Source organism: Tachypleus tridentatus, chromosome 11 (assembly GCF_004210375.1).
Source record: "Tachypleus tridentatus isolate NWPU-2018 chromosome 11, ASM421037v1, whole genome shotgun sequence".
In the NCBI taxonomy this organism is placed as follows: domain Eukaryota; kingdom Metazoa; phylum Arthropoda; class Merostomata; order Xiphosura; family Limulidae; genus Tachypleus; species Tachypleus tridentatus.
The window spans coordinates 43,815,031-43,835,060 of NC_134835.1; the positions used below are offsets into that span (position 1 = coordinate 43,815,031).

General features: G+C 31.8%; 1 long non-coding RNA gene and 1 other non-coding gene across 3 annotated transcripts; both read left to right on the forward strand.

Annotated features, from left to right (window-relative positions):
* The first annotated feature begins 1,661 nt into the window (after positions 1 to 1,661).
* On the forward strand, positions 1,662 to 4,055 carry LOC143232053 (uncharacterized). 2 transcript variants are annotated; one of them, XR_013017358.1, is made up of 3 exons: positions 1,662 to 1,814; positions 2,351 to 2,668; positions 3,872 to 4,055. It is a non-coding gene; the product is annotated as an uncharacterized LOC143232053 (long non-coding RNA). The 2 variants fall into 2 exon arrangements; XR_013017357.1 differs by having other exon boundaries at positions 2,351 to 2,664.
* A 13,488-nt stretch (positions 4,056 to 17,543) lies between these two features.
* TRNAA-AGC (transfer RNA alanine (anticodon AGC)) lies at positions 17,544 to 17,616 on the forward strand. The gene has a single exon. It is a non-coding gene; the product is annotated as a tRNA-Ala (tRNA).
* Positions 17,617 to 20,030: the final 2,414 nt, after the last annotated feature.

A 20,030-nucleotide genomic window follows, 5' to 3' on the forward strand; every position in this document is an offset into this window, starting at 1 on the left:
GTTATTCTACTAAAACAAAGGTGGAAATGACTGTTACGTTATAACGCCTTTACGGCTGAAAAGGCGAGCATGTTCAGTAAATGGATTCGAGCTCGTGACCCGTACATTGTTAACTGGGTTTTCGAACAAGCGTGTTATACTATATCTAAATGTTAATAAAGAACATAGTAAAATAGAACACAAAATATTTTAACTGTCAGTCTACTAGTTACTTGTCGTATTTGTCATGATTAATGTTTCATTACTTTGCAGTATATAAAGGATCTGGTAACATAATGTTGTGAGTTTTGTAATAATAAGCGGACACAAAAGGAAAAATGTGTTGAAAGAGAACAGCTTCAATTTGAAGAGCTAAACGTTAGTATATGTTATTTGATAGGCTGAAAAACGGATCTTTCTACAAGTTTTGTTTTAGTTCTAAACGAAGAAATTTTACTTTATGTAATTTTGGCTGCATCAAAACCAGAATACGTAAGAAAAAATTATATTGTTACATAAACCCCTACTACTGTTTTTATTTACACCCTAAAAGTATAATTACAAATTCTGTAATAGTTTGGGTCTTAGTGTGAATTAAATATTCTGTAGTAATTTCAGTCTCAGCATGGATTAACCGTTTTATAATAAATTCAGTCTTAACGTAGATTAAACACTTTGAATAGCTTAAGTCTTAGCATGAGTTAAATATTCTAAATTATTTTACGTTTCAGCATAGACTAATCGTTCTTAAGAGTTTCAGCCGTCACAAGGATTATCACTTTGTTACGTTTCATTCTTGGCATGGATTAAACTATGTAATATTTCCAATGTTAACCTGGATTAAGACTTTTTAATAGTTCATTATTTAGTATTATCATCGATTACACATGTAATAATTTCATTCTTATCATGGGCTAGCATTTTGTATTCATTTCAGTATTCCCATAGGTTAATAGTTTGTAATAGTTTCAGTCTTAGTATGATAATATATTTTTTCTTTATAGTTTTGATAAATTTGACACTGGAAACAGAACAATCAATAGACATAGACATCTTATAAATTCCTTTAACCGAAGACACTATTTAAACTTTTTCAAATTGTATATTAAAAGCACACTGAGCTGATTTTTAGAATGTTATTATCTATCTTCTTTCTTTACTGTTAAATTTCATAAGTTCACATTTAAAATTTCTCAGCCTTTAAAAACAATGAAACATTTTAAAATTACACAAGAAAAAGTGAATCACTGAAATTCTTCACTTGAAACTACAAATCACTGTGATTTAAGATATTTGATACGGTATTTTTCCTTGTTTCATTATATCCATTTGAACAACTCCAACGGTTCGGCAATACAATATACGGTGTAATAAAAAAGAACACCCTCTGTACATTCAACAATAAAACACACAATAAAGAATGGTTTCAGGGTTAGTAGAAAGTCAGGGTTATACAGACTGTTAAACTTGTGGTTGCGGTAAGAGGTGGGAAATCCCCTACTCACGTGGGTTTTACTCTCCAGCTGTAGATGGTGTTTTTTATTTTTAATGATACAGTTATTCTCTGTCAAGTTGTGACTACCATGTCCTTTGTCTTTATCTATTAGTATTAAAATATAGTGAAAGTTGGGGAAAAACCCAATTTTTGAAAGATTAAAAACTTATATATGTGTTCAAAAAAAATGAAAATCCAAGCACGTGATTTAAAACTGTTTGAGGATACACCAAAACACTATAAATAGTTTCTTTCCAGGACTTCTTGTTTACTGTTGTCCCATTTACAACTGATCTTCGAGTTGATTTATTGTAACCAGCCTGCATAACCAATTGGTTTGGTAAGTAGACGTATACTGTTATTTGGGTAACGTTTGTGCATGTACTATTTCAATACCTTCTCACTCGTTTCTTTTCATATTGAATATCAATAGTCACTGCTACTATCAAATAACACAGAAATGAGATTTAATTCATTTTTCTCACAAAACAATTGATATTATTTTCTTGGTTTTGTACTATGTTTCTAATTCCTAAACGATACCCAAAAATGTATTTACTGAACTCTGACAATATCTTACACTATCTGTTTGTTTTAAAGAAATTATATTGTATTTTGTTTTATATTAAAAATGAAATACCATATGAATTCAAACATACACAAAAAGACACACAAATATATATAATTACATCTTGAGTTTTTTGACTACAATAGTTTATGAGAAACTCGAACTTGAGCTTACTTAGTTAGTCTTCAGTATATCTTAATATAATTCATAATGTTTCACGTTCGTTATAAAAGTCAAATATAAACAACAGTGAGCGACTTCTTGTCTAACATTAGTATACAAGTCAAAATGTAAATTTTTATTAACAGTTTTCCAGGTAAGATCAGAGCCAACCAGTGCTATGGGGAAAACTTTGAAATGTCTGGTAAGCGTCCTTGTTCTTTTATTATTACTCGATAATGTCCTATCAGGGGAAAGTAGTGAAGGACATGAAGGTAACGGCGATTTCACTTCTGGATTTGGCGGATACAATGGATATGGCTCCTATGGAGGAGGAAGAAGAGGTGGATTCGGTAGACGTAGTGGTTATGGAGGAGGTTTTGGCAGAGGACGAGGAGGATTCGGAAGAGGTGGTGGAGGATATCGACGTGGAGGTGGTTCTTGTGGATCTTGTGGATAGTTTGTAGGTAAAACGTTGTTAAAATTTAAACCTGCATGTGACTACAAATAAGAAATCTCTACTAAAATAGACTCGAAATAGGGCAATAAACCTCATATTAACTTTACCAGATAACTGGTGTTCACCAAATAAGGTAAGAAAGCAATTAAACTTTGAAAACATTGAGAAATTCTTGATGTCCAGTTAAGCTCGGCGAAAAGACAATTTTCAAGTATTCATCACTATTAGATATCGAGTGTCGATGCATTATCCCATACTTAGTCAGGAAACATTTTGAAAAATAAAACTTGGAGTAAACAACATGTAATGAACTGTCGTTAACTAAACATATTACATAATTCAGTTTAATATCATAACTAAGACAATAACAAACACCGGTAAATTTAAATCAAACAACAAAGGATTTTAAAATATTTAATAAAAACTAAATTAAACCATCCTAAATATTAACTGTTTATCATACAGAATTATAAGTTATAGAACTTGTTAATCAGTGATCAGTGATTGGAATTTCTTGTGTTTTATCTATTAACTGACACGATAATCACATATAAAAATTTTGACCAAATACAGATAAGCATATTAAAATTAATGAAGAAGGTATTCAAATAGATAATTTGATCGTTGGAAATTTACATTACAATACGTACCAGTAAACTATTTACAATGGTAATGCAGACAAAAATATGTGATATCACAACTGAATAAAAGTGATCAAGAGAAAAAAATAAAAACGATGTTGACTGGGTTACAAGTAAAATAAACTGTAGAAATTACCGAAAATTGTGTTAGTTAATTAAACATAAACCACTGGAGCTAAGACTTTCTACAACATTCTGTTTGAAAGATTCAAAGTCGGTAGAAGATAATAGTGAAGCCGAGTATTTGACAACGTTCGAAATCCACGTTGAAATATGTTTGTTAATTACAGTTGTACAAATATGTAAAACAGTTCACCATTACTAATCCTTTTCTCCAATTAATTTACTTACAGAACTTTTTAGGGCAACTAACTTGATGTAAAAAAATGTGGACCTCTGGACAATGTGAACCAAAGCTATAACTCATGGTTTTACATTCATTGTTACTAGATATTATAGTTCTGATTAATTAAACGTAATTAAGAATATTATTAGAAGAAATCTAAATTATATCTTATGATGTTTTATAAAAAATTATTTGTTAATTACTGTTTTGTTTTTTTCTACAGTCGTGAATGATAACAGTGAACTTTCAAAAATGCTGCTTTCACTCCTTGCTAAAGTAGGAGCTACGTACAGTTTTCTGTTTAAATACCGGATATATTTTCTACCTTTGAAAGTTACTTAATGATTTATTGTTATTTTCATTTTGTAAATTACTGAAGAAGTTTCAATAAATACATGACAAGTTTATTCATTCTCAGCCATTTCTTATTGTATAAAGTTCCTTTAACGTTTTCATAATTAATAGTAGATACGCCTGACATTACATATTAGTTTTAACACGGATCAATGTTCCATATGTATTTATAGTATAAAAATATGTTGATCATTAAAAGTTAAAAGAGACAAAAAATAATTATCTGGTTAACATTTACCTTTTTGAAGTTTATGACTAACTGGTAAAACTGTTGAATATTATCAATACAGTAAGCTTTTATTTCATCTTATCGCTTTATCATTAGTAGATGTAATCATATTACGTGAACAAAATATAAGACAAACAATATGTAACCATTAATTTAGTTTTGTTACTTATCATGTGCACATGTAATTATACGAAGTGAACAAAATATTGGACGATTTATAATGAAGTCGAACAAGGACAACTTTTGTTTCATCCTATGCAATCAAAGTATTACATTCGACCAATTATTGTTGCAACCCAGGAACACAAGTAATTTATAACACTTGTTAACACCTGTTCCTCGGAGATGAACTTTAGGTAAATATGAAACAGAGAGACAATAACTTTTTATAAATCTAATACTAATAATAGATTACTGTAACAAAATATTACTCGGATAACTTTATATAAATATGACACTAATAAAGTAGATTTATAAATAAAACATTACTAGGATAATCTTTTATAAATCTGTCACTGACATTCCCCGCTTGGACAGCTGTAATTCTTTTGATTTACAACACTAAAATCAGCGGTATGGTATCTCTTGGTTTCGGTGAACACAGTTAGGTAACCTGATGTGGCTTTGCTCTAAGAAAGTACGTACACAGTCTAACACTAGCTAAATGGATTAATGTAAAAATCATTACTAGGATAACTATATATAAACATGACACTATTAAAGTAAATTAAATTTAGGAAACATTATAAGAATAATTTTACATAAATGTGGCACTAACAAAGAGGATTAATTAACAAAACATTAATTGGATAATTTTAGACAAATATGACACTAAAGAGTGAATTAATGTAACAAAATATTTTTAAATTAAAAACAATACACGAGTTCCAAAATATCAGAAATAATTTAATTTCAAAATAAACCCAAACGCTCGTACTATTAATAGTTTCAAATTAATCTAATACAAATGAACGCCATAATGTTCACACATCTCTGTATCCAGTATTTTCCTTATATTCTTTCTTTTTTTTCCAGTTGATACAGTTGGATGGCGCTTATAATTTATATACAGTTTGGATGTGATCTTTGGATTTACACATGTTTACGAACACTCAATGCTTGATTTTGTCAGTGATAAATCCCTCATTAACTAGCTATAGTTAAAGTCAGCAATAAATTTTGTGATTTCAATTTTATGTTTGACCAACAATGAAATAAATTTTCTTTTCCTTTCCCAAACTAAAAATTGTTGTTTGAGAACAAAAATTAATTGAAACAATCGGGATATAGAAATTTTGGTTAATAAAAGGATATATGTATTTATAGGGATAAAATGTATGTCATAAAAACCAGATAAACAGAGAAAGATGAAATATTTTACAAAAGTATTAAAAAATCAAAACCTTGTTTTACAACCTCAGCCGAGTACATGATTTAGAAATAACTTCATTAAGTAAATTGTTGTGTTGGTTCTCCTACAAAGCTAAATACTATTATATTTAAGTATAATTAGCACAGAAAGTTAAACCTGTTTTGTGCTCACCAACCAGAAACGTTTCACCAACAATGAGGAGAGGACCAGACTAATTTAATCGTTGGTGGTTTATGTAGCATCTTCTCCATCATGTGGTAATGGTATCCTATTAAACTGGTAACATTCAATTGGTGTCACAAAAGCTGACTTCACTTTCAATTCTATCTCTATCAGAACCTGCCAATAATCTTTATTGGCCTCATCCAGTTTCGCCATGATAGCATTTCGGTTGCCCATAGGTTTAAAGTCTACTTTTGTCACGATGCGCTTCCAAACATTTATGCAGAAAAGAATTGAGCCAACCCTCTTCTTCACGATAGCTTCTGGTGACCAGTAGGCTGGATTTGAAAGTTCAACAATTCCAGTTTACCTCTATCATATAGAGCATCCAATATGGTTTTGTCTTGACTAGATCTTTGATCGTGGTAATCAGTGGTACTGGCTGTAGGTACCTGTCCCAGCCAAAAGTCTCCCCTGGCACATGTTCAGTATGCTCTTTAACACTGTTGACTCTCTCACAATGTCCGTTATATCTGAGGTTGTGAAGGATAATAGAAAGCTACAAAGTTCATTATATCTGAATGCTGTACAAAATAGTAGAAAGCTGCCTATCGTTTGCAAATTTCTTGAACCATTTATGAGATAAATTAGGTATTTATGTCACTCAAGACTTCTTTTCAAAAGTCTATTCTGCAGAAGACTTTCAGAAAGACTTTTGCTACTCTCTTTGTTTCTATTTTCATCAATGCTGTGGCTTTTGAATAACTGTCAGCACATACTGGTTGCCTTTGTCAGAAACATGTGCTAGTGATCCGATCAAGAGCACAGATACTCTGGTGATTGGCTCTTCTTAGAGAGAAATCTCATCCAGTGGCACTTTGGCTATCTTACCTCTCTAGGTATTGTCCTTTGGCAAATGTCATATTAACAACAGAATCTGATCCCATCACTTATTACCCCTTACCAGTGAAAGTTCCTGATGATTTTGTATGTTGTCTTCTTCATTGCTAGATGTCCTCCCACAATCGACTTGTAAGCCAATTTTATCACTTGAGTCTGGTATTATGTTGGTACTATGATGTGTTTAACTTCTCCAGTAGAATTTCCCTGAGAGATCTGGCAAAGCGTTCCCTTCCTTTTCTCTGTTCTCTAAGTTCATTTTTATTTGGTTTTGTGCTCTACTTTCTCCTGGACACTATTTCAAATTTTCTGCAATGAAGATTCTATCTTATGTGACTCCTTAAATTAATGCATCCTACTTTCGAGACTTCACCTTTTATGACTTGTAGGATCATGATACTTTAATTACTTTTGCTTTCGTGATCGCTTATGGTAACTTCAGGTGTCTTATTTAACTTTCCAGTTATACTCTCTCCATATACTGTTCCGCCAGCTTGATCATTCCATCCATGTCTTTAGGTACTCTCTCGTTTAGGATCAGTGGCATGTTATTGGAGCAAGTAATTATGAACTCTTCACATACTAGCAAATCTACCATTCCTTCGAAACAATCTTCGCGCTTTGTTATACGAGTCCATCTTGTAAAGTATCACTGTAAAGGTGACAGAAACCGAAATACAGTTTATCTACTGTGAAGTTCAATTTTTCAGAGCTGTTAGTGAAACTTTCTTTAGTACGTTCATAGCATTTTAACTTGTCACAGTCCATGAAACCTTCTGATGTTATGGTTACATACACTTGTAAGCCTTTTGTTATTAGAAGGGCTGATAGATACTGTTCAGTCACTTTTGTTGCAATTGTGACAAGGAACAAATCTTTCATACCTCATCAAAAAGTATCCATGTATCGTTTTGTTCATCAAATATAGCAGCTTTGTTAAGCCTGCTCTGACTCAATTATTATTCTTGAGTCTTCTCTTTGTCGGGTAAACTTAGAAATTCAATTTGTTCTCTTATTTCAAACTCACATTCTTCTTTCACGATTTAAAAAATTGTCTCAGTTTTGTCGATTTCTACACAGGTCGGGTCAGTTATTTTAGAACCCAATTGCACTAGGCCAATTATTCTTCTCTACTATGTTATTACAATACAATATGTGATATGTACATTTTTAAAAATCGCTACTATAGCTGTTAGTTACCACAGTTATATCCCGACATTTAAATAGTTATCTCATCTCGTTTTTTGTATAAATCCACACAGGTTGATTCTATTCCTTTAGAACTCAACTGGCAATATAAAGTATTTTTTCTGTAAATTATTGTTACGATAAAGTATATCATAAGTTCACTTTAAAAATCGCCAATATGCATTCTTTATGGTTAAACTCACAATCACGGATTCTAGATCTATGTACCGAACTAAACTTAAGACGCGTATCTATTCTCCGCCAGAAGTCTACACACACTACTAAATATTTTGATTCATTAACACTCAGTTAAAACAACGAGAAAAATAATCACTATTTCATGTCTACACAAGTAGGATTCGAAAACAAGCATATAAATAATATTACGTTAAGCTATTTCTTCTTAAAATAACTACATCACTCGCCCTATATAATTTATTTCAATCATAATACTCGCATTAAATTTAAACTGAAACTGTGATGGAAATCTGATATATTTTAACATTTGCACAATCCGTTATTACCTTACAAGCCTAACTATGATAGCATTTTTTTTAAACAAACATTACTCATACGTAGTTGGATTTATGTTTATTTTACCACATAACATACGAACTACAGACAATTTTAGACCTTACATGTTAATGAAACTTTTTGCTGTACGATCCAAACTTCCTGTTTTCATTTGCTGTTTGTTACATATTTCTAATTTAATTGTCTTACATTATTAGCGTTATATATATGCTGTTTGCCTCCAGCATACTTACAGCACGATAAAATTCTCAGTTATTTCACACAACAACTGACTTGCTTACTTCACACAACAGCTGACTTGCCTACCTCATACAACAGTTGACTTGCTTATTTCATACAATAGTCGACTTGTCGACTTTTAACAACGGATGACTTGTTTATTTTATATAACATCTCACTTGCTTACTTCACAAAAGATCTGACTCGCTTACTTCACACAGGAGCTTACTCTCCTTTTATTTCAGACAATAAATGGCTCTTCCTTACTTACATATCAGCTAACTTGCCTCTTTCACACAACAACTGATTCTCACTTTCTTTACATAACACTTGCTTTAAAGAATAGGTAATTCACCTATTTTACACAAGAGATTATTTTCATTTAACTGACAGCTAATGATTCTCCCTTACTTTACACAACAGTTGACTCGCCTATTACACAAAGGAGCTGATTTCTGCTTCCTCCAACCTACAATTGATTATCGTTTACTGCAAATAATACTTGACTCACCTATTCACACAACAGCTGACATTTGTTTACTTCACATAACAGCTGACTCACCTGTTCACACAACAGGTGATTTTTATTTACTTAGTAAAACAGCTGATTTACACAACAATTGATTTCTGTTTACTTTGTATATCACTTATTTTTGCAGCAGCTTGTTTCTGTTTACTCCACATAACAAATGACTATTTGCTCTTTTAACCAAAAGTTCGTTTTCCTTTTATGCTATATGACAAATGACTCGCTTACTTCATACAACAGTAGATTTCTGTTTTCTCAGCATAATAATGTTTTACTTTTTTACAATTTTGGGATTGAGTCCGCTGTACACTAACTACAACTAAAGATCACTTTCGTCCTCTTTTAGTTAAAAAAGTAATAACGATATAATTAAAAACTATTAATTTATGATCAAAGTAAAATGAAGGAAACAAAGATTTATTAAACAAGTAATTACACTGGGGAACACTCATTTTGTTGCATTTAAAAAAAGACCTTTCTATAGTCAATTTGAGTGTGTTGATTTCAAATCTGAAGTCGGTTTTTGTCTGCAAGATACAGATTTTATGCAATTTGACATTTTTATTTATTTTCTAATTTTTCGTTATTATAGGAAATGATAGGAATAGCTTATCAATTTGTTTGTGTATTTTATTCAGGTAGGAATTTGCGTTTGTACACTTCATCTGGACAATCTCGTTTAATGCTCCAGCAGTAGTCAGCCATCATACTTTTGTCCCAGCGCCCTTGGTAGCGTTCTTCCATGACCTTTAGGTCTTAGTGGAATCGTTCTCCTTGTTCGTCACTCACAGCCCCCAGGTTGTCAGGGAACTTATCAAGGTGGCTGTTCAAAAAATGAAGCTTGATGCTCATGTTGCACCCGAGATCACGAAAAGCGAGGAGCATTCTGTTCACAAGTTCACTGTAGTTCTACGCCTTATTGTTTCCAAGGAAGTTCTGAACGACTGCCACAAAGGATAACCATGCTGCCTTTTCTAAAAAGTCATCTTAGCAACAAAGTGATCATCACGAATTAGGGTTCGAATCTGTGGACCATCAAACACGCCTGCTTTGATCTTCTCAAATGATAACCCTGGTAAAGCTGTGATGATGTGTTGGAAACATTCACCTTCGGTTTCCAGTGCCTTGACAAATTGCTTCATCAAACCTAATTTGATGTGAAGAGGAGGAAAGATGATCTTATCTCTGCTTACAATTGGGTCTTGTATGATATTTGGCATGCCTGCTTCAAGGGTGTCACGAATAGGCCAGTCCTTCTGGACCCAATGTCTGTCTCGTGCTCGGCTGTCCCACATACAGAGGAAACATGGAAACTTGGTGAAACCTTTCTGTTGTCCAAGAAGAAAGTTGACCATCTTTAAGTCTACACAAATGATCCAATTGTGCTCATGATATTTTAATAAGTCCATGACCATTCTCATATCATCATAGTCTTCCCGCAAATGCACTGAGTGACCGACAGGTACTGCTCCATAAACATTACTATTATGTAAACACACTTTAGACTGCGTTTTGAACTGTCTAAAAAGAGTCTCCATTCAGCAGGACTATAGTAAGGTACACCCAGTTCTTTGAGAAGCCCTTGGATGTCATGGCAGTAAACAAACTGTCTGTCTTCTGAAAAGAAGGTCACTAAAAGCTGGTCACGCTTTCTGAAATATGATACTTTAACAGAGTGATCAACAAGATTTATGCCTTGTAATCTTGATGCCAAAAGCTCTGCTGCTTTCTTTGAAAGACCTAAATCCCGCACTAAATCATTCAGTTCAGCCTGGGGAAGAGGCTTAGGGACGGGGAAAGGTTCAGTGTCTGAAGAACAGTTCTCCGATTGTGTACACTTTTCTGACAATTCACTGTCACAACTGTCTTGTTCGCTTGTATCATGTCCAATGTCTTTATCGTCCAATGAAGGCAAGCCTTTGAAAACTGGAACAGGAACTTCTTCAGAGTGCGGAGCAGGCCGAATAGCTGAGGGAATGTTCGAATACGTAATCTTATGTCGGTTTTTCTTCCCAACACCCGTTGTGTTTACCATGCAGAAATAACAGTCAGTTACATGGTTGGTGGGTTCGCGCCAAATCATTGGAACACCAAAAGGCAGACCATTGCGTTTTCCTTTGGTCCAGTCTCGAAGCATTTCCTCACAATTGTGGCACACAACATGAGGAGCCCATTGCTTGTCTTGATCACCAAGATGAACTTCAAAATATGCCTTGTAGGCACGCTTGACGAACGAGGATACGTTACGTCTCTGACGATTGAGTGTGTAGCATCCACATATGTAGCAGAAGGCATCAGGCTTGTTTCTGCAATGATATCTATTTTTGGAAGCCATGTCTGATCTGAAACAAAAGAAGAATGATCAAAATATTAGAAGCTATCTATATACATGGACGTGAAAATGATTATACATGGTTTATGCAAGTTCACATTTGTACAATTTCATTAACCTCAAATTGCATACAAACTAGAGCTTGTAGAGAAAAACTAATTTCAGATTTGAAATCAGCGCCTAAAACTCCTTCAGAATCAGTTAAAATATCCAATGCAACTCAAAGTTACTGAAAAAGTGTTCCCCAGTGAATTATCTACCTTATGTTTGAGATTCAAGCGATAGTTTTCGTGGTGCTTCATAATAATGTTCTAATTAGCCTTATTGAATTTTATGTGTTATTTTCATGTTTTCACATGATTATGTAAGCTTAAAGATGAATAATAACTATGTGTATTAACGATTTTATTAGTAATTGTTCCATCCTACTGCTAAAAGTAAATTTATGTATGTGTTATCATCCGTTAATAACGACAACTGTTTTTAGAGAATTTTAAGCAAGGTAACTGTTTCACTTCTCTTCTAACTTATTTTACCGCCATCTGTTAACATATTCAAGACATTAAGAAGCATATTTTCGGTCTATAAAATACGTATGTTTAAAACTGTAATTTAGGTTAATATGATTATGAAAAAAAGAACGAAATGAAAGATATAATAAAAAGAAGAATTACAAACTACTTTTTCTACAAGATTTAAACCTCACTTATTTTATAAATAAAAGTTAAATAATTAAAAAGAACTACACATTGTGATAAGTGTTCATGTTGTTCGTAACTTATGTCGTAAATTAAGTTAGTTTTAAGATTTTATTCACCTTATCTGCATGCTAACTACTTTAAAACATTAATAGTTAGAATAAATCCTATTAATTTCTTCTGTATGTATATACATACATATATAATTGTAAACATAAGTGTATAGACACAGATATTGTTTCTTTTTTAAACATATTTGTGGAAGTATAATGAACTCCTTGAAATCGCATGCTAATATATTTTCAAGAATATTAAATAATGAGTTAATCAAAGAAAAACATACCAAATGAAAGAAAAATAGAAACAGAAATAAAACTGGACAAGAAATGTATATATTGTAAAACCAGGATTCACAATTTTTCGAATTAAGGTTTGCTTCTTTTTTTTAATTTGTAAATTTTCCTTGAAAACAAAAACATTAGTTATATATATTTCACCTAAACACCCATAGAGAAGTAACACCTTGAAATAAATAGTTAATTTTTCTGCATTCTTGTTATGCTTCTTGAAGTCTAAAGTAGAAACCTGTATCATTTTTCGGCAAAAGGAACTTAAAACACTCGTACTTTGAAAGGGTTGTTTTTAGACACCATTAATGAAAAACATCATAAACAGTGGTGACAAAAAATCACATTTATATTATTTTATTGCTCATGAAATAAAGAGAATTGGGAAGACTTAACCCTGAAAACAGTCACCAGTGTTGTATCGAGACACGATTAGCGTGTTGCGTGACGAAAACAACCTATACTGTGTTTTCTAAACCAGAATGATAGTTTAATATTTTCCACTTTCTTTAAATTGGACTGTAGTAACCTAAGTCGCATTCTCAGTGAAAGTGCTATGGCTGAACCCATACTTCGTATTCCAAATTTCAAGGCAATCCATTAAGAAATATACGAGATATAAATCCCTGGTTTTAAAATGAATTTTTTACCTTTTTTCGCGCTGAAATTACGGAAACTTTTTTTATAGAAAAAACATACTTAACTTTATGGATTGTTTAAATTTAGTACTCTGAGAGATATTTACAACCTACAATTAGACGTAAGATTTGATATAAATATTAGTCAGCGTCAAAACTATTCAACAAAGCCTACTGGATTTTTAAGAATCGTTTTGCGCATGCAAAGAAAGATATTTCCCACATACGTAACTTTCGTTATTACCATGAAAAAGTAGGTTATATAAAACACTGCATACAGAAACTTTGTACTCAAGTTATAACAAAAATTATAAGTTCTAGTTTACTGTTGTTCATTAAAATATTTATCTACGACCTTGCTTTTATTATGTGTTTAGTTTTTCTATGCAACTTCTAACTTTATGCCATAGTTACGAAAAACAAAAGATATTAGGCATAACTAGTTATTCCAGATGAAGAGGTGGTGTAATACACAGCATGACACGCCTACATAAATAATTTTTTGAGACAGCATGTAACCTTTTTTGTCCATCTCAGCTGTTCCATCCTCTAAACTAAATTAAAACAATTCTGAGAATTACAGTCAGCCATTGTCATTCATATACGTAAAGAAAAATTTTGTTAACGCACATTTTCTACTTTTAGAGCATCTGAAGGTAACGCATTTCAAAGTGCAACCACCCTCTTGGAAAATGAAACTATGAGCTGAATATGACTCCTACTCTGTCACATCTTATATTTGTGCACCATATTCCTACTATTGTCAGTGTCAAATATGAAAAAATAATATGTATCAACAGTATCTATTCCATTTTTTAACTTAAACATTTCAATCAGATCGACTGTAACTTTTCTTTTAGCAAGAGAAAACAATTTCAGAGGATTTAATATCTCATATGACAACCCCTCCATCTCAGGTAAGGAGCCCAAGACTGAACACAACATTCCAAATCTTACTGAACCTGTGACAAGTTCAATGAAATCATAACCTCTTTAGAATTATATTCAATATTTCTGTAGATACAATTTTATTTGCCCTATCACTAGCAACATCTCACTACTTAGATGGCTTTAGAGATTGATCAATCATTAAATGACAAATAGATGTTATACAAAAGCAAGCAAAACCAATATGAAATGGTACACAAACACTTACCATGCTGTCACTAACACCATGTTGTAGATACTCTTGACTACTGGGTCTTTTCAATTTTTTTATTATTTATTTGTGAAGGCATTATTAAACCCTGGATAACTCCACTGTAGGAGATAAAAGCTAATGCAGTAATGGTTCATTCTCGTAAGTTCATTTGATAAAGCAGGGACATGGTTAACACTATCTATAACTATTTCATGTTTTACAAGCTTCTTCATTGTTTCAAAATTATTTGAAAAATATACAGAGCGAACAATATGTGTGTTTTTAATTAATATACAATAACTGAATATTTATAGTTATTGTACAGGTATATGAATAAAAAAATGTCATAGTTAAAAATAAACATCAAAAACATAGTTCTGTACATAAATATCAATATCACCTGATTATATATTAGTATTATTATAGTAGTATTATTTATGAGGAGAATATTAATCCAAAGTTTTCATAGTGGGTTTTTACTTTTATTATTTTTGTTTATTTGTTAACGTGGATTGCTAAATCTTTATAAATGTATAAAGTTTCCAGTAGAATGTTTTGTCATGTTTTTTGTAATGTTCTTAAACTAAGGTTATTCTTTTATTTTTAAATAAACAGCAATATTTGGTTTCATGGAAGGGGATAAAGCCAATTTTGTGCCTTGGGTTTCCCATTTTATAGCACAGCCTATAGCTAAGATGATAAAATTAACACTTTACGAGATTGTATAATAATGATAGTGATGACTGAAGTTACTATACCAGCAGGATTAGCAATTTGATGTTGGGACTTTTCCACTGATTGGTAAAAGGATGATTGATTTAACCTTCTTCAAACTAAGTTTAGAAACAATCTAGAAAACTGTGTTGCAGGACTTGGCAGGTTTGTATTTTTAATACTCTTGATTTTATAGGTTTTTTTCAACATTTATTTTTAAATAATTTGTAAATCAACTGAAGTTATTCCTTAGATCTACCTAGAGATCATTCCACTGTCTAAGGAATGGGATTTAGCTAAAATGGAAAAGTAATGAAATGGGATTTTCCCTGAATTATCTCTCAATCTGTACAACAAACATGAGTTTTCCACTCTCTGGTAAAATGTTACTTTTGTTAAATTTGTTAATGCAAAGATTTATTTAGATATGGGGAAAAGATAAAGATGATTAATTTGACATCTGCGTCTTGTCGTTGTTCATGTGGTATCAAGTGATGTTACAGGCTGATTCTTAAGGAAACACTCCAAGCTCAGATACTTGGCCAGTGTAAACAGTTAACCAGTACACATGGTCACTAGGCAGCTTCCTTACATTATCAGTTGAAGGACAGTACAATTTTTAAAAACTAGATTTGTGTTTCAGGATTTAATCTAAAACATGTACACATCTTCACTCATCTGTTGTGCTAATCACATACTATACACAAGCATATTTTTTTTCTTTTCATAAGCTTCACTCAATTGTTTCCACTTAAAGAGTTTTGCACATTATAAAAAGAAACCAATAACCACTTTGTTAATTGTGATTAACGAGGACTTACAAATGGATTAATTGTAGTTACTAAAGTGTTTCGTACAATTAAAAAAAAAGATATTAGCATTGATATCATTAGATAGGTGTAGTATTTTTATTTTAAAAACAGTTATAGCATAGTTTATGGGATTTTGGATAAAAATTGTTAATATTGAAAAACTAGTTACAATATAGATGGAATCTTCCACAAAATGTAGATGTCTAGGACATTAATATTCCTGGTGACTGGTTAGGACTTATTTAAGAAATAGGCTGAATACATTTATTGAATTTTGTTAAATGAAATATATTTTTGGAAGTGAAATAAAATGAATTTTTTTCAGTAATGTGTTCAGTTACTTAGCTGTTAAGGAAATATAGTTTTTCAGTGTAAATATTAAGCGTACATTTATAGAAAAAAAAATGATATCCTAAATCAGCAGAGAACAGTTTATAAGAGAGTGTCAAAACAAACTTGTTAAAGTTTGATTTCTTAAAGTATGTGCTTATCTACTGTGTTACAAGAATGATTGCATTTAATATTCTGCATATAGGGCTCCAGTACTTAAGGCTTTAGCACTGCTTGAATTACAAATGAGATATGAAGATGGTGTAAAACTTATTAGGCAAAAAGTTTAAGATAATATTGTAAAATTAAATACAATTGAAATTATCATGAAAGAGATCTCAACTGAATTTCTGTAGGTTAATTTCAAGTCTTGTGGATGGACTAATGTTTGCAAAGATTATTCTCACCACAGATAATAAAAGTTTTACATATAAACAAGCCCAGCTTTCAAGCCTGTATAAAGCTTCTTCATTCACTTCTCTTATAATTTCATTCATCATAATTATTAGAAGCTTAGTAAGAATTTATATCATGTTAGTACTGTAGTCTGTTGAAATGACAAAAATTCAGTTTTCTTACACAAGACCCACATTGGTTAGTTAGCTTTCAAGTGCTTGTCTCACTCCAAGAAATAATCAAATCATAAATATGATGATGTACAGGTTAATTACAAGATCAGCAATTGGAAAATTAACACTCAACTACCTAAGTTACTGATTATAAAAATTAGGGCTCTAGACTTCTGTAATATAATTAAGATTATTTTACATATGTTCTAGTACAGAAGATCTGCCTATTTATAACTTCATTTATTCTTAGTTATAAGTTATAAAAATGAAATTACTTTTCAAGCAAAAAGTTGGACTTCTATCACCATTCAAATATTTTTGTAGACTATCAGGTAGCAGATTTGAAGACTGAATGAAGACTAAGTAAAAAAACAGTTTGTCAGAGCAAAAACATATTTACTTTATCTCAGTAAAGGTTACTGATACAGACGATATATAGGATATAAAATTCCCAGTGGGGGACAACTAACCCTTTTTCTAGAGCCTTAAAACAATCTATCTCACAAACGAACACGTCTTACTGCTAAGATCAAAACTCATGACCAAAACACACTTTATTTTGTCTTGTACTGAATATTATGAGTATTTAATGAAATGCAAAATATAACTTTTAGAATTTAGTCATTCTTTAGAAAAAATGTGTAAAAAAGTGTCAAAGTAATAGTAAGCTTAAAAGAAGTATGATTGAAAATGCTATGGAGTGTTAAATAAATTTACGTATGAAGTAGCCTAATTTAAAATGAACTGGATAAAGTCAATAATTAAAATTTGAGTTTATAACAACTCGTTTTTAACATTTGTTTTGTGTTAAACAATTCTATGTTCAAGGGGGCGTAGCTCAGATGGTAGAGCGCTCGCTTAGCATGCGAGAGGTACCGGGATCGATACCCGGCGCCTCCAAATTTTCCACACTGGTTTGTAAATATCAAATAGTTTACTTTTTAAAAATATAATACAAAATTATCTAGGGCGGCAATAAATTTCAAATTCTACAATATCGTGTTTCACCAAATGTATGATATTCACGAGTGTACAAACGTTAGAGATGTATAATAGTAAATACCCTCAATTTACAATAGTTCTTCTACACAGGATTTCTGAAACAATAAAAAAATATTATAATACCATACACTAATATCTGCTAGCCCAGTTACCTTAAGCTTGCCTCCTTCTAGTACAGCGGTAAGTCTACGGATTTATAACGCGAACAACAGGGGTTTGATTCCTCTCGGTGGGCTCAGCAGATAGCCCAATGTGGCTTTGCAATAAGAAAAAACGCTTTTAGCTTAATTCAGAACACCTTTATTCGATAAAGAAATAAATTAACACTATAACCTGTGTACATTTTACATTATTTTATGTTACGGTTTACTATACTTAATACTGTGAAGAAATAAACATTTAACGTTACTCAACAAACTAATCTTGAAAAATTTTGATACGTTTTTAATATATTATTGTATAAAATGTCTACTATTAGTAGTACTAAAGTACACTTACTTCCGCCTTTTGTTTACATCCGTTGAGTGTGAACGCATCCTCATTCAGATAGTTTAGTGACGAGTACAATTTCAAGACAGACAAAACCCAGTATTATTGTATTAGATACACATACAAAAACCGTATAGTGACAATTATTTTCATGTAAAGAAAAAAATATTATAATACCTTTCATTTTATTCGTAAATTACTCTTATATTTTATTATAATTGCCATGTTTTTCGGTTTATTTAAGTTGCCTTGCCTTTTTCCCTCCCTAAAGGGGTAGTTATGTCTGTAAACTTAAGCGCGAACAACCGCTGCTTAACTACAAACAAACTGGTAAATAATTCTCAAGTTTTAATTTCAATTTGATATCGTTGAAATGTTATTGTTCCTTCACACTAATTTCTATAGTTGTAAGAAATCTTAAACAAAATACTCAACCGTATGTTAAAAGTTGCTATTTATTTCATATATGTAATAGGCCTGTGAAGAAGCAACAGAGCCTTGACTCAATAGGTGGAGTGGTGACAGTATCCATTTTAAGGTGCCACCATATATTGAGGATAATCATATCGTAGAGAAAATTATGGAATTCCAGTGTCCACTTAAGCAGGACAGACAAATTGGAAGAAAATAAACAATGTGTACAATGGGACTAGGATCTTACGAGTTGTATTCCCACCAGAGATTTCGTCCGTACCTTATAGTGTTAAACTCGGTGATCTGATGGGTCATTTTGGTTATTATAACCTAAAATATAATTATCAACACAAAGTGTGCAATTTTTATTTGTTATAGAGTAATTTATTTCAATATAGCCTAGATTTCACATGCAATGTTTGTCACGAACAAAGATTTATAGCTAAAAAACTGTATCAGTTCTTTTGTCACAACTGCCAGACACAAAATTCTGGTCATTCCAGATTTAAGTGTAAAAATTTAAAGGATAACACCCCCAAAGTGGTGGAACGTAACGACTTTGATTCAGTTCTTACGAAAGGCGAAAATTATACGATAAATGATAAAAAAAAAAAAAAAAAAGTATGAGCGAAATGGCGATCTTAATTTTTCGGTTAAGCTTGTGGTACATTTCTCCCCTTTACAGGAGTCTGGCTGTTTCCACACGAACAGTTACTCAGGGATTTCCTTAAACGATGCTGCTGAGATTTCATATCAGTTCTGGTGTCGATCAATGAATCGTCAGTGGAAACGGATAATGCTGTGAACTCTACAAGTGGAAATATTGTGGTTCAGACTCATTATTCAGTAATATCAGAATACTAATACAACTTCTCCTAAGAGTGAAAGGGTACCGTTTTTAATTTTTTTACCTTCAGGCTAAAGACAGCTGATTTAGAGCAGTAAAACTATAGGGTAAAAGCGTATTCATGTACACGAATATTGGTTAGGCCAAGTATACTAGATAAATAGTTTCTAGCTCAAGTGTTCAAAAGAATCGTACATGGGGATGGTCGTTATCATTCATTGCCAACACTTCAGCACAAATTTGCTAACTGTTATAAAATTCTTTTAATTAAAGAGGGTCTAGTGCCACATGATATTAGCAGTAATAATGAAACTGTACTGAATGAATGCGAGTGATGATAAGAAACTGTTAGTGGTTTAGCTGGCTTGGCTTTACGTTAACTTAATTATATATATTATGTGTGATTGGGCCATTTGAAGTCTAGGTTTTATATTTACTCTTGATGAATATTGTTGGCAAACAAGGCTATTAAAAGCATAAATCAGTATGAAAGTAAAATTTAAACTCTTATGTATGATGAAATTTCTTCATTTTCTGCATTTCGATGGTCACATAAAATGAA